The following is a 14,830-nucleotide window of genomic DNA, read 5'->3' on the forward strand; positions in this document are numbered from 1 at the left end:
CCTTTGCTTGTAAAACTGTACTTAAAATTGCTGGTTACTCAAAATCAATTAGCTTTGGGACTTGAAAAAAATTCAACCCAGAGTATAATAGTTTCTAGGTCTACCCATGTTGCTGCAAATGGCATATTTCATTCTATTTTATCGCTGAGTAATATTCCATTGTATATATGTACCACAAAACCTCTTTATCTATTCCTCTGTTGATGGACATTTAGGTGCTCCTGGGTCAGATATTGTAAATATTCCTGCAATGTATATTGCAGTGCATGTATCTTTTAGAATTATGGTTTTCTCTGAATAGATGCCCAGAAGTGGGATTGGTGGATCATATGATAGTTCTATTTTTATTTTTTTGAAGAACTGCCATACTTTTTTTCCATAGTGGTTGCACCAGTGTACATCCCTACCAACAGTGTAAAAAGATTTACTGTTGTCCACACCCTCTTCAGCATTTATTTTTATGATTTTTTATGATGGCCATTCTGGCTAATGTAAGGTGGCACCTCATAGAAGTTTTGATTTGCATTTCTCTAATAATTAGTGATGCTGAGTATATCTTCATGTTTTTTTTTTTCACCATCCGTATGTATGCTTTTTTTGGAGAAATGTCTATTTAGATCTTCTGCCCATTTTTTTTATTGGGTTGGGTTTGTTTGTTTGTTTATTTGTTTTGATATTGAGTTGCAGAAGGTGTTTGTACATTTTAGAGATTAATCTCTTGTCAGTTACTTCATTTGCAAATATTTTCTCCCATTCTGTGGATTGTCTTTTCATTTTGTTTTTGGTTTACTTTGTCTATTATACTAAGTGAAATTAGTGAGAAAGTAAAAGATAAATAGCATATAACCTCACATATATGTGGAATCTAAAAGAAAGGATACAAATGAATTTATTTGCAGAACAGAAACAAACTCACAGACTTTGAAAAACTTATGGTTACCAAAGGGGGCAGGTGGGGCATGGGAGGGAAGGACTAGGTGTTTGGGTTAGACTGTGCACACTGAAGTGTATGGAATGATTGGCCAATGCGGACCTGCTGTATAGCACATAGAAATCTGTGCAGTAGTCTGTTATAATCAGTTCAGAAAATAATCTTAAAGATAATGGATATGCGTATATGTATGAGTGAATCACTTTGTGGTAGAGCAGAAATTATCTCCTTGTAAATCCACTGTACTTCAGTAATCTTAAAAATAAAAAATAAATCAACACAGAGAAACCTTATCAAATAGAGTAGGGAGACCAGAAGGGGAGCTTTCAAGACCTGTGACAATAGCAGAGCCCAAGAGAAGACTGATCTTGTCTAGCAAGGACTCAGTCAAAGCAAAGTCATGGACTCTGTTTATTAGAGCCCTCCCAATTTCCATTTCCCCTCTATGAAACACTCTTCTTTCCTTGCTGTGCAGGAACTTGAACATGGCTCACCGTGATTACAGACCCCACCTGAAGTTCACAGATGATACCAAGTAAAACCCTTTCTGCTGGAAAAATATCTGAAAATCTATTTGGTTTGGGTCAACAGACCACCCAAGAAATGTGGATTTCTTTGAGTTCTTTGTGGATCAAGGAGGTTTATTGATGTCAAAATTTTAATTTTCCCCCCTTCTTTCCACCCATAGAAATAGCCAAAACAGACAAATTTCTTTCCAATCTCCCTTTGTACAGAGGGCTCACTTTACCCTGAAGTTTTAACACTTTGGGGTCTTGGACTGATGCATCGGCCTGAGGCTCTGTCTCTGATCCCCTAAGTAGCCACTGAAACAAAGCAGCTTATCACCAGGTAATGCCCACACTCTCAAGGCAGCCGTCACCTCCACTGCTTTGCTACCTCTCTGGAGCACTTCTCTTTCCTCATTCTAGCCTGGTGATTTTTCTCACTTTCTTAAAAGTCAATCATACATTCAACATTTTTTTAAAAAAATATTTTATCCAGTGCTTAAAATTTTTCTGTGTGAGATTATTTTATGGGATCAATAATTTGCTATGTTCTGCTTTTAAATATAATTTCCCTCAATGTTTTGCTCTACTGGTACTTTCCATCATCCTTCTCTTTTAAAGGACAATTTAATTGTTATTAATCAATTCATTTTAATATATATTTTGACACTTTATTTAGTTCACACTTAACATTTTCCATTACGTATTCTAAATAAGATGAAGTAGAGGAAACACGACTGAAGAAGAGCAGAGAAAATAAAATATTAGCTATGATATAAAATAGGAAAGGATTTGAAAATGAAAGCATAGGATACAAAATAATAATGTAAGTTAAATAGATAGTAGTCTTATTAGCAATCTTACATTCCAGTTTGAATATAATTTATAATTTTAAGAATAGCAAAATATCATCACATTTTGCACACTGCTAAAGGCTTGAAACATCTGCCATTATTAAATATATAGCTCTGGATCTTTGGATTTTATTATATAAGTGTAACCTCAAGCAAGTTATTAAGACAATTTAATATAATGCACAAACTTATTTGAAATAAATATATCGATTTCTTAAAACTGTCAGACTGCTAAATTTCAGCTTTCTATAATTCTGTAGTTTCCCAAAATACCATGTCTTGTTATGACTATCCTTATCTTGAAACTGATACAAATTTAGCAGACAAATGGGCAGATTTTTTTTTTTTTTTTAATCTGGTCACCTTTACTAACTCAGCAGTTATCCATGTTTTTATATGGAAGAAATAAGAAATAGCTAAAGGTTTTGCATATTGAAGTTGAAGTTTGTTGTAACAGCAGGAAAGAAATAATGAACGATTCATTCATTGATGATTTCAGATAAAAATTCCTAAAGTATCATGTTTTTAAATGTATCAGAACTTTGAAAGTGGTTTTCCTTTGTTATGATAGCAAGATTGCCTTTGTTATGTTAAATATGAAATGACAATCTACAAGTTGCAAATGATAGTTTAGTTGAAAACCTTATTTTATTTATTTATTCATGTTGGCCACACCAGCAGTATGAAGTTCCTGAGCCATAGCAGTGACAACACTGAATCCTTAACCACTAGACCACCAGAAAACTCCTAGTTGAAAACTTTAAATCCACTTTGATCATTCATGTCCTTGAAACATTTGTGTATGTATGGTGTGTGTGTGTGTGTGTGTGTGTGTGTATGTGTGTATTTCCCCTCACACTGAAATTTTTAAAAAATTCTTTACTTCCATGACAAAATTCTCTATGTATTTCCATCATATGTCTATGCATTTTTTTTTTCTTTCTATTTAATCCCCGCTTCTGCCTCCCTTTCCTCTTCAAACCACTTTGGTGCTTTGAGGTAAAATCCTTTTATGTCTTTTGATGGAAGAAGCTAACTAGGCAAGGCCAAAACCATCACCTGTGCAGAGGTAACAAAGGCATGAGGGCAGGACCAATGATCTGGACTGATGCCTCTGATGCCTCGGGCTGTCTAGCCTGAGAGGAACTGAGACAAATGGATTATTGGCAATATTAACTTAATTAAACAGGGAAGCCAGTAGACTGAGGTGGCTCTGATGCCCTGGTAGCCTAAGTAAGCCAACCAAAATCTGACCCAGAGTCAATTTCTGCAACCACACTCCTGTCTAAGAAAATGAAATTTGAGAACAACTAACCAAAAAGCCCAATAGGCTTTCCCAAATAAGCCAACTACTTAAGCTATAGCCATGCATGCAGTACTCTTGATTTGCTTCCATGTCTGCCCTTGATGGCCTTTCCCTTTCTGTCTGAGAGGCATCCCTAACTGCTTTCAGTTTGGGGCTGCCCATTAACACCTGTTGCTCAAATACACTCTTGAAAAATGTAATGTAACTCAGTTTATATTTTAATAACGTTTATCAGCAACAGAGATTCCAAGGGAAGCAGATCCACATGTTCTCTGTCTCACCTACAACTATCCATGATCACTGGGCATTTTCTCCAGTGCCCATTCAGATCTATTGCTATTTTTTGCATAAGACAGCAAATGTGATTTTTTTGTAGTTTGTGCAGTCATAAAGCCTAGCTAATACATCATTCTTTTTCTTAGATTCTTCCTTGGTTACTTGCTGATGTTGGCTCTAATTAATACCACAAAGTTTGGAACACTTTATCATTTACACTCATATATCTGGCTATCTAAAGCTGTATTTATTTGAATGCTCAAAAGCAAACCCCTCGACGTAACTTCCCTCTAAAACCTGTGAAACTTGTATTTCTCCTCTCAGTAAATAATGATGTTCCGTTCACTCACTCCAGGAGAAATATTTGAATTATTCTGAACTACTTTTTATTTCAAGCTGTTCAACCTAAACAAGTTACAAGTTACCCTAGGAGTTCCTTTCACGGCTCAGCAATAAAGAACCAGCCTAGTGTCCATGAGGATGTTGGCTCAATCCCTGGCCCTGCTCAGTGGTTTAGGGATCTGGCATTGCCATGACTTTAGCTTAGGTTGAAGGTGTGGCTTGGATCATGTGCTTCTGTGGCTGTAGTGTAAGGAGGAAGCTTTAGCTCCGATTTGACCTGTAGCCCTACAAAGATTAAAAAAATCAGCCTAATTAAATTCCTAAACTTTCCTAGATTCAGTATCATTCTTGCTTTTTTTTTTTTTTCACTTTTTAAAGGTTTTTTTGGTAGATCATCATCTTATCACCACTGTCTTAATTTAGATCCTCCCAATATGCTGTCCAACATAGTAAATGTTTCTTCTGCTTAATCTCCTTGCCTTCAGTTTTAAATTCTCTCTCAAATTAAATTCATTCCATACTCTATTTGTCTAAATACATTCTGACCATAAAACGTTTGAAAACATCACTCTGGTTTACAGTGTGCCTCTGATTGGGATGTTTCCCATGGCTTTCTTTCTGGCCTCAACCATAACCAGTATCTGACATGCACCTGATGATCTGCAAGGTTTCTGTAAATACTGCTCCTTTATTCATGCTATTGTTCTTGTTAACCCTCTCCTACATAACTTCTACTTCTTTTATTTATTTTTATTATTATTTTATTTTTTGTCTTTTTTAGGGTAGCACCCACAGCTTATGGAGGTTCCCAGTCTAGGGGTCGAATCAGAGCTGTAGCCGCTGGTCTACACTGCAGCCACAACAATGCCAGATCTGAGCCACGTCTGTGACCTACACTGCAGTTCAAGGCAACACCAGATCCTTAACCCACTGACGGAGGCCAGGGATTGAACCTGTATCCTCATGGATGCTAGTCAGATTTGTTTCCGCTGAGCCATGACGGGAACTCCTACTTCTTTTAAAACAGTTAACTCAGGTATATATTCTCTTCTATGAATTACTCTTCCACCTCCTTAAGGAAATAATAAATATATTTATCATTCTCTATGTAATTTTTATTTGCTTCCTGTCAACCCAGAGCAGACTATGAGGTTCTGAAGAGCTGAGTTCATGAGAACTGGATATCAAAGTCTGGTATTGATGTCTATGGACAAAAAAAAGGGGGGAGGTGGTATCCCAGTGGTCAGTAGATAAAATTAAATAAGATGGTAATAAGATGGTTTAGGGAAATGAATTTAGAGTCAAAGATGAGTTCTTTTTGATAGTGTAAACAGGAGATTGGAAATTGGGAAACTACATTACATCTTTTCATTCTTCCAGTGTGAGTCAATAATAATACCAGCTTCATATATTAAAATGTGAAAGCAAACCTGAAATTTCCATTTGAAAGCTTCATAAAGAGTATGACATCAGGGCAAAGCCAAGTTTTATCTAAGCATAGAATGTAAAAGGATTGTGTAGGAAATTTGAAAATATGAATAATACATATCTATATGCATGTTTGTCCAATGAATTACTGAAACGATAGGTTAAGAATACAGTTGGAATATTTTGAACACTAGTAGACATCAGATTATTTTGATCTAAAAATAAACAGCCATATTTGGAGCAGTTTTGAGCAAAATAATTTCCTAATTATAAATGATGTTTAAAGAAATTCTTTAAATGTAGTATATTATGTTTAAAAAAAAGAGTAGCCTATTGTAACTTATTTGTATTAATATGGCAGCACAAAGAAAACATTTTAAAGAACTACAAAATTTTAAAATTGATAAAACAAAACAGATAATTGACAAAATTCCTGAAAACCTTATTGTTTCTGTGACTAGACTGAGGAAAGTGTGAAGGTAGATTTGCACAAAGACATTGGACTAGAAGTGACTATAAATTTCAACTGTGTTAAATGAATGTATTTTAGAGGTTTTTTTCAGCCACCCAATAGTATATAAAAATGCATAATTACACAAATACGTTTAAATTTACTTTTTGATGAGTCATGTCTTGGAACATAAGAGCTTCATTCAGTTTATCAAGGAGATTTATGAGCCATCAAAAAGTTCCAGAACCACATCTACATTCTAGGAGTGAGAGAGAGAAAAAAAAAAAATATGAACGAATCTGTACAATGCGGTAGACACAGGATTAACTGGTCTTGTGTGTTTCCTAAGGCCAGGTATGGAGCCTGATGGATAAAAATGTTTATAAAAGAACTGTCAAAAGAGGAATAGTGAAGTTTAATAGTGCACCATGTGCTCATTCATTTTATAGATTGTTACTGGGTGATGGCTATAATTATTCACCTGTCCCAAACTTCCTGGTTGAAATAGAGAACTAAATAAACAATTATAAAAAACTTGAGGAGTTCCTGTCATGGCTCAGTGGTTAACGAATCGGACTAGGAACCATGAGGTTGCGGTTCGATCCCTGCCCTTGCTCAGTGGGTTAAGGTCGCAGACGCGGCTTGAATCCCACATTGCTGTGGCTCTGCCATAGGCTGGAGGCTACAGCTCCGATTCGACCCCTAGCCTGGGAACCTCCATATGCCACAGGAGCGGCCCTAGAAAAGGCAAAAAGACAAAACAAAACAAAACAAAACAAAACAACTTGATGAGTGATATGATAGTAAAAGGGATTTGTAGAAGCACAGGGAAGTGACACGTAACCAGAACTTAGTCTCACATCTTGCATGGTTTTGGGCATCTTTGTAAACTCTTGACGTTAAGAGATGATATTAAAGTTAAGACTGGAAGATTAAGTAGAAGAAGTATTATTAGGTTGATGAGATTGGAGTGCAATTTATATAGCCTTACTGTGCCAGGCATTGTTCTGAGTGGTCAACAATATTAACTCAATCAATCTTTACAATGACCTTAGACTATTATTCTCTCCATTTTATTTATTTATTTATTTATTTATTTATTTATTTATTTATTTATTTAATGCATGTATCTTATGGAAGTTCCTGGGCCAGGAATTGTATCTGAGCTGCAGCTGCAACCTATGCTGCAGCTGCAGCATCCGAGATCATTTAAGCCACTGTGCAGGGCTAGGGATCCAACCTGCACCTCCACAGCAACCTAAGCCACTGCAGTTGGATTCCTAAGCTACTGCACCATAATAGGAACTCCTTTTTATTTCCATTTTAAATACTGAAAGACTCAGGCAGAAAGATTTTCAAAACATGTCAAGGGTTACATTCTTATCAAGTGGTGAGGCCAGGATTTGAACCAAGATAGTGCGACTCCAAAGTCTGTGGGCCTAGGACCACATTATACTGTCTTTCCTATAAATGTTGACAAGAATTAATGACACAGTAGGAAAATGAATACATTACCATGAATGTCATAGGAAGAAAGACATATATGTAAATGGCCAACAATCATGAGAATCCTTAACTGACCAAAAAAAAAAAAAAAACCTAATACAAGCAAATTAAAACATGATATAAATTTTATTCCATCAAATAAACATAACCTAAAAAAGATTATAGAGTCAGTGGTATTGAGGGTATGGAGAAATAGATGGTCCATATGTTAAGACAGTTTTCACAGGTACAATGTTTTAAAAGGATAATCATTTAATATAAAACAGAGTTTGAATATTATCTACTAAAATTTCCAGGATTTTATCTAACATAATATACATAAGCAAAGTCAACACTATTTCCACATCTGTCTCACTAATTCCTTCCCAAATGTTTCTCATCCTGTTTAAGTCTGTTCCTTTCTCATACACATTTATTATACCTGTGTCAACTAATTGACTCTTTCCTAAAAACTTAAACTCTTTTTCACCCAGAAACTTTCTTACCCACCATCTCTCATTTGCAAAGTGCAACTTCTTCACCTTCCACTATGCCTCAAATCCATCTATTTGTCTCTAACTTAAGGCCCTCCTGTGCTCTTCTATGCCAGTAGAATTTTTTTAGTGCAAAAGCAAGAATCTTTTTTTTAATAATTGTTTTATTATAGTTGATTTGCAATGCTCTATTTCTGTTGTACAGCAGAGTGACCCAGGTATACACATATATCCATTCCTTTTTTTTCACATTATTCTCCATCATGTTCCATCACAAAAGAATCTCTTAACCAAACTTTTCATACCTTTCTTGCCATCTACAGGCAGAGAAATCATTTGCCATTTGCAATCAGAACATGATAGTACTCAGCTTAGCCTCTTAATTTGGCTTCCAATTATTCTTATAGAAACTGGGCAGACATTGTAGATTCCACATCCTAAATTATTTGCCTCTGCCAACTTCAGACTTGTAATGTGCCCCTCTTCCATGGGCACACTGTGTTCTCTACTGACACTGTTTTCTCTACTGACCACTGCTATTCATTATTTACAATTTTCCTCTCTTCTTAGGGTTTTCGAAATGGTTGTTTCCTTGGTTTCAGTTTAGGTGTCATTCCTCCTTGGAATTCTTCCCATATTGTCCTCTTAACCGCTTTTATAGTACTCCTCACCTCTTTCTTGGCACTTATAATATTTTAAATACTTTTGTAATGATTATTTTAGTTATTTGTTCTCAGTCTTCCTCAATAGTTTATAATCTCCAAAGGAGCAAGTGAACATGCCTATTTGATTCACTGCTGTAAACTCAATACTCAGTGACAAATTTTTGTGTCGAGAGACAATACCATTAATCATTTTTTAAAGTGTTTTCAGGGTCCCCATCGTGGCTCAGTGGAAACGAATCTGACTAGCATTCATAGCAATGCAGGTTCGATCCCTGGCCTTGCTCAGTGGGTTAAGGATCCGACATTGCCATGAGTTGTGGTGTGGGTGGCAGATGCATCTTGAATCTGGCACTGCTGTGGCTGTGGCACAGGATGGTGGTTATAGCTCTGACTCGACCTCTAGCCTAGGACCCTCCATATGCTGTCAGTGCAGCCCTAAAAAGACCAAAAAAAAAAAAGTGCTTTCAAATTTACTCTGTATTACTACTGTATGATTCCTCTCCCTAACTTAATCCCATTTTTATGTACTATTTCAAAATAGTTTAGGATTATGCAGTCAGTAAAATGATGGGCATTGACTACATGTATAGAAATGGAAATATATGACTGCCTCTGATATTTTACTTAATAATATATTTAATCTAGATTTAAAAAAGAGATGGATATATTTGTCTATATTAACATGTCAATTTATAACAATGTATAATCTTAACAACATATAACAGGTTTAACAAAGATTGCAACTGGAGCTATTGTGATGGACTTAAAATCACTGCTAAGGGAAGTAGCAAAGGGTCACGTTTAGGGATAAAGCCAGAGAGTTACAGCCTGGCTCCTCAGTCATAGCAGAGAGTCTTTGGCAGGTTATTTACTCTTAGGTTTTATTAATCTCAATTTTCTCGTCTATAAATAGATCCAATAATTATACCTACTTCAGAGAATCATGAGTTGAATTAAATGTTAATGCACTTCAGTGTATGGGATGTTGTACATACTTAGTATTTGGTATGATACTCTTTTATTAACATTTGATACTTTTCCAAATAATTTCATTTCAAATTTTACAAGGAATGTGCAGTGCTTTTTCATCACTTAAATCAGTACATATGCATATTCATTTTGAAAAAAAATTGTCAACTCCTTAGACAATCAAAAATTTTGTCTCTCCTCAATTTTCCTAACATTATTTAGAAAGGATACTATTGAAGGGTATCTCTCATCTTCAAATAGCCACATGTTTTGTTAATTCTTTTATGCTGTTACCCTTCATCTTTAAGCTTGTCTACTCACTGCCACATCTGTAACAACTCAAACAAACAAAAAAAATCTTTGTAAATTCGAACTGCCTCCATCAGCTCCTAGAGGCCAAAGAGTAGACAGAAAAATGATTGCTTCTGTGACCGAAGGAGACAAACGGTATGTTGATGAGTCTTTTTGCCCCTGAGAGATTAATGTCCTGACATCCTAAAGGGGAATTGCAATGTAGCATAAGATGCCATAAATGAACAGTCAATCTAGCATGACAACATATTTATAAATTAAGAGACCTATTTTACTGAAAAATAATGTGTGTATATATATAACAGTATCACTTTTCTGTACCATAGAAATTCACACATTGTAAATCAATTATACTTCAATAAAGTAAATTGTTTAATGATATCTTTTTTATTTTATAACAATCCTCATTTAGCTAAAATTAAAGGAAAAAGATGCCAACATCCATAAGGCATTCTGTGTATAAAACCCACTCATTCTGATTCTTTGGTTATGCATTCCTTCACTTACACTTGTTTGAATACTTCTAAGTGCTATAAATTTTTGCCACTTTTGAGAATGTTATATGTGAACCTGGAAAAATCATCATGATCACCCAGTTGTTTTTGAGTTTGTAAAAATAAGACAAATTGAATGGATTTGACATTTGTGATCTAGAGTTTTGATTTCAAGATCTATGAATTCATGGGACATTTATAACTGCAATGTGATCACTCACCCTTTGAACTCATCTCAGTTATGAGTGCGATAATATGAGTTTCTCTACTTCAGCAGAAGCTGCTTAGAGACAAATTACTTCGGTGCCAGACTAAATCCACCAGAGTAGCTGCACAGGGCTGGCATTTCATTCGGATGCAGAAGCCTTGCAAGTTTCGCTCTTTGACCTTCTGGATGACATCTTCTGCTGGATAGTCATTATTTTCTACCTCCATCTCGCTAGGTTTCTTAGCAGAGTAGTCATTAGAGCTCCGCAGGCAGTGTACAGGACCAGATACAGATGTTTCCATTTTCAGAAATTGGAGGGGAGGAGATGAAAGGGGGAAAAAACTCCAAACTTGCTTTTATTCATGACTGCATCTTTCCCTCACGGGCTCTGAAGCCCACTGCTGTTGATTTCCCTGTGATCCTTGATTTCCCTGGGATATTTCAAACCATCCCCGTCTCTAGAATGCAGGTAAAAATTGGCTTTATTGTGATATCATCCTAGGGAATATTATATGATGTTTCTGTCCTACAAGTCTGCAAACTGTCTTTTAACAAAGGTTAAAATCCAGTTAAATAAGACATATAGGAATAAAGCAGAATCCAGCTTGGGGAATAATATAACTCCTCTGAGCAGGTTAGGCAGGCATAAGGATGTTTCCAGAGGGAGAGATCAGTCTTGAGTGGGCATTGATGTAATGGCAAGCAACCCATTTCTTTTAATCCCTTGACACCGCTCACTCCTGTTTTCTGATGCCTTTTCTCTGCTCCCTACACCTTCCACCCCCTGCCTTAATATCCTCCTTTCCTCCCTTCACTCCCTGATTTTTTTCTTCTCTATTTCTCTCTTTCCCTATAGAAATCCTCTACATACCAGGAATGGTCTGCAAGACTGCTGAACGTTTCCTAGTTTTTGTCTTCATGGAAATTAAGTTTTATTCTGCAATATCAACCTGATAGATGATGACTGCACAACTATAAATATAATAAAATTTTAAAAAATAAAATAATAATATCAACAACAACAAAAACCTGCTAGAAAAGGTAAATTGTCTCTAGATGGCATTTTTTTCCCTAGTTGCCTTGTTTTCATCAGCACATGCCGTGGATAGGGATTCTCTCTCATTTACAAATTATTTTACACTGCTAGTAATACAAGAGAGTTCTGCTTGCTACAAATCCTTGCTGATGCTTGGAGTTGTCATTTTTTTTTTTTTGCACAGCTTTTTGAAAACTGCACATATTTAAAGTGTAAAATAATTAAGTGTTAACATGTGCAACACCTGTGAGATCATAACCCAAATCAAGATAATGACAGTATTTCTCACTTCCCAAAATGCCCTGTACCCTGTTCTTTTGTAACACTCTCTTGACCTCACATCTCCACCCTCTTACCTCTTTATTTTTTTTTTATTTTTTATTTATTTATTTTTTTGGGTCTTTTTAGGGCCACATCCGTGACATATGGAGGTTCCCAGGCTAAGGGCTGAATCAGAGCTACAGCTTTCGGCCTACACCACAGCCACAGCAATGCCAGATACTTAACCCACTGAACAAGACCAGGGATCGAACCTGCATCCTCATGGATATGAGTCAGATTCATTTCTGCTGAGCCATGACGGGAACTCCCCACTTCCCTCTTTAACCTGCCTCTCTGGCAATATCAGACTGTTCTCTGTAACTACGCTTTTATGGTTCGTTTGCACTTTCTAGGATTTTGTATAAATATAATTATACAGTTTGTACTTTTTAAGAATTTCGATTTATTTCGATCAGCACAATTGTTCTAGGTTTTCTTCCATTTTCTTGCTGAGTAGGACCCCACTGCATAGATATATTACCTTTGTTTTATTCATCTCTAGTTGCACATTTTGGTTGCTTCCAGTTTTTAACTCTTATAAAGTTCCAAAAGGTATTCTTTTACCAGTTCTTCTATGGATATACGTTTTCATTTCTTTTGAGTAAATACGTAAGAGTGGAATGATTGGGTCATGTAATACTTTTCTATTTAATTTCTTAAAAACAACAACAGCTTTCCTACTTTCTAAAGTGGTTGTACAATTTTTATATTTTCACCAGAACCTTTTCAAAGATTCTGACCATATATGCATTGATTTTATTTCTGGATGCTCTATTCTGTGCAATTGATCTATTTGTTCACCTTTAAGCCAATAGCAGGTCTTCTTGATCACTCTAGCTTTATGATAAGCATTGACACCATGGAGTGTTAAGTTCAACCTCACTATTCACATTAATTTTAGAATTGATATTATGATGCCCACAAGAAGTCTGTTTATTTTTTGATTGAGATTTTGTTGAATTTAAAGATTTCTTAAACTTTTTATTTGAGAAAATGTGTTAATTTAAAATTTACTCTTGGGAGTTCCCGTTGTGACTCAGCTGTAATAAATCTGACTAGCATCCACGAGGACGCAGGAATGATCCCTGGCCTCACTTAGTGGGTTAAGAATCCTGCATTGCCACGGGCTGTGGTGTAGGTTGCAGATGTGGCTTGGATTTTGCATTGCTGTGGCTGTGAGTAGGCCAGTGGCTGCAGTTCCGGTTCGACCCCTAGCTTGGGAATCTCAATACGACACGGGTACGGCCCTAAAAAAGACAAAAAATAAAAATAAATAAAATTTACTCCTGATTAATACTTACAGTAGATATAAAATGGTAGAGTTAAAATTGTTTTACCATGTGACATAAATCAATGACAATTTTCTGCCAACATCTTATTTTCAGACAAAAATGATGAAGCCAATCAGATTATTCCTCCTTATCCATAATATCATTATTTATTAATATTATCTTTATCTTTGTTTCAAACTTTGACTATAACGTTTCTAGGTGTTACATTTTTTCTCTCCTGCTGGTATGGTTCTCCTTGGAATCTTTCAACCTAATATCTTCTTGAGAGATCAGGAATATTTTATTCACCCATATTGTTAGTAATTGTCTTTCTTTTTATCCAGTTTGTTTGTCTTTCTTTCTTTCTTTCTTTCTTTCTTTCTTTCTTTCTTTCTTTCTTTCTTTCTTTCTTTCTTTCTTTCTTTCTTTCTTTCTTTCTTTCCTTCTGCTTCTTAGGGCTGCACCCATGGCATATGGAAATTCCTAGGCTAGGGGTTGTATCAGAGCTATAGCTGCTGTCCTACACCACAGCCACAGCAACACAGGATGAGAGCTGCATCTGTGACCTATACCCCTACACCACAGCTCACAGCAACGCTGGATCCTTAACCCACTCAGCAAGGCCAAGGATTGAACCTGCATCCTCATGGATACCAGTCTGATTCGTTTCCTCTGTATCATAACAGGAACTCCCTCCAATTTCTTTAAAGAGAATCTCATGTTGAATTCCTTGTATTCATTTCCCTTTCTCTTAAAATGTTATTCATTTATCGTCCTTTTTTTCCCCCCTACATTCTGAAAGATTCCGTGAAAAAAATTGCTCTCCCTTTTCAAGAAAGAACCTAGGCTGATTGGCTTGCACGTCTGTACTTTCCTCACTGATACTTGCATTATTTACTATGTCTCTTTCTCTACTTGAAATCAGACATAAAGTTCTTCTAGTGCTCACCTAATTCTTGCCTCTATTACATTAAATATTGAGAATGATTGGATTTATCACCTTTGGTGTAAGCAGCTTTGGCTTAGATGGAAGATGTGAAATCTTGAGGTCATATTCACACTTTATCCAGAGTGTGGAAAGTCTCAGCAATAGTGTTGAAGGACTTTAGCAGCTACATTTATTCTTCTAGTGGGCAGGGAGGATTTTGGCAGGCAAAAATGGAATAACTACTGCTTTGAATACTGTCATAAAAATGTGATTTCATCAAAAGGAATTTGAGCAGCAAAAGCATATATTATGGATTTTATTTGAAGGCTAGGAAAACTAGCTCATGGAGTGCATTTGAGTGAGATTTTTGTTATTTCAGAGAAATATTAAGGTTATATATTTTTTCTTTTTTTAAACATTTTTTAGAGTTTGAATGTCGTTGATTTACAATGTTGTGATAATTTCTGCTCTACAACAAAGTGATAGATACACATATACATGTATTCATTCTTTTTCAGATTCTTTCCCTGTATAGATTATACAGAATATTAGG

Source organism: Phacochoerus africanus, chromosome 1 (assembly GCF_016906955.1).
Source record: "Phacochoerus africanus isolate WHEZ1 chromosome 1, ROS_Pafr_v1, whole genome shotgun sequence".
Classification (NCBI taxonomy): Eukaryota; Metazoa; Chordata; class Mammalia; order Artiodactyla; family Suidae; genus Phacochoerus; species Phacochoerus africanus.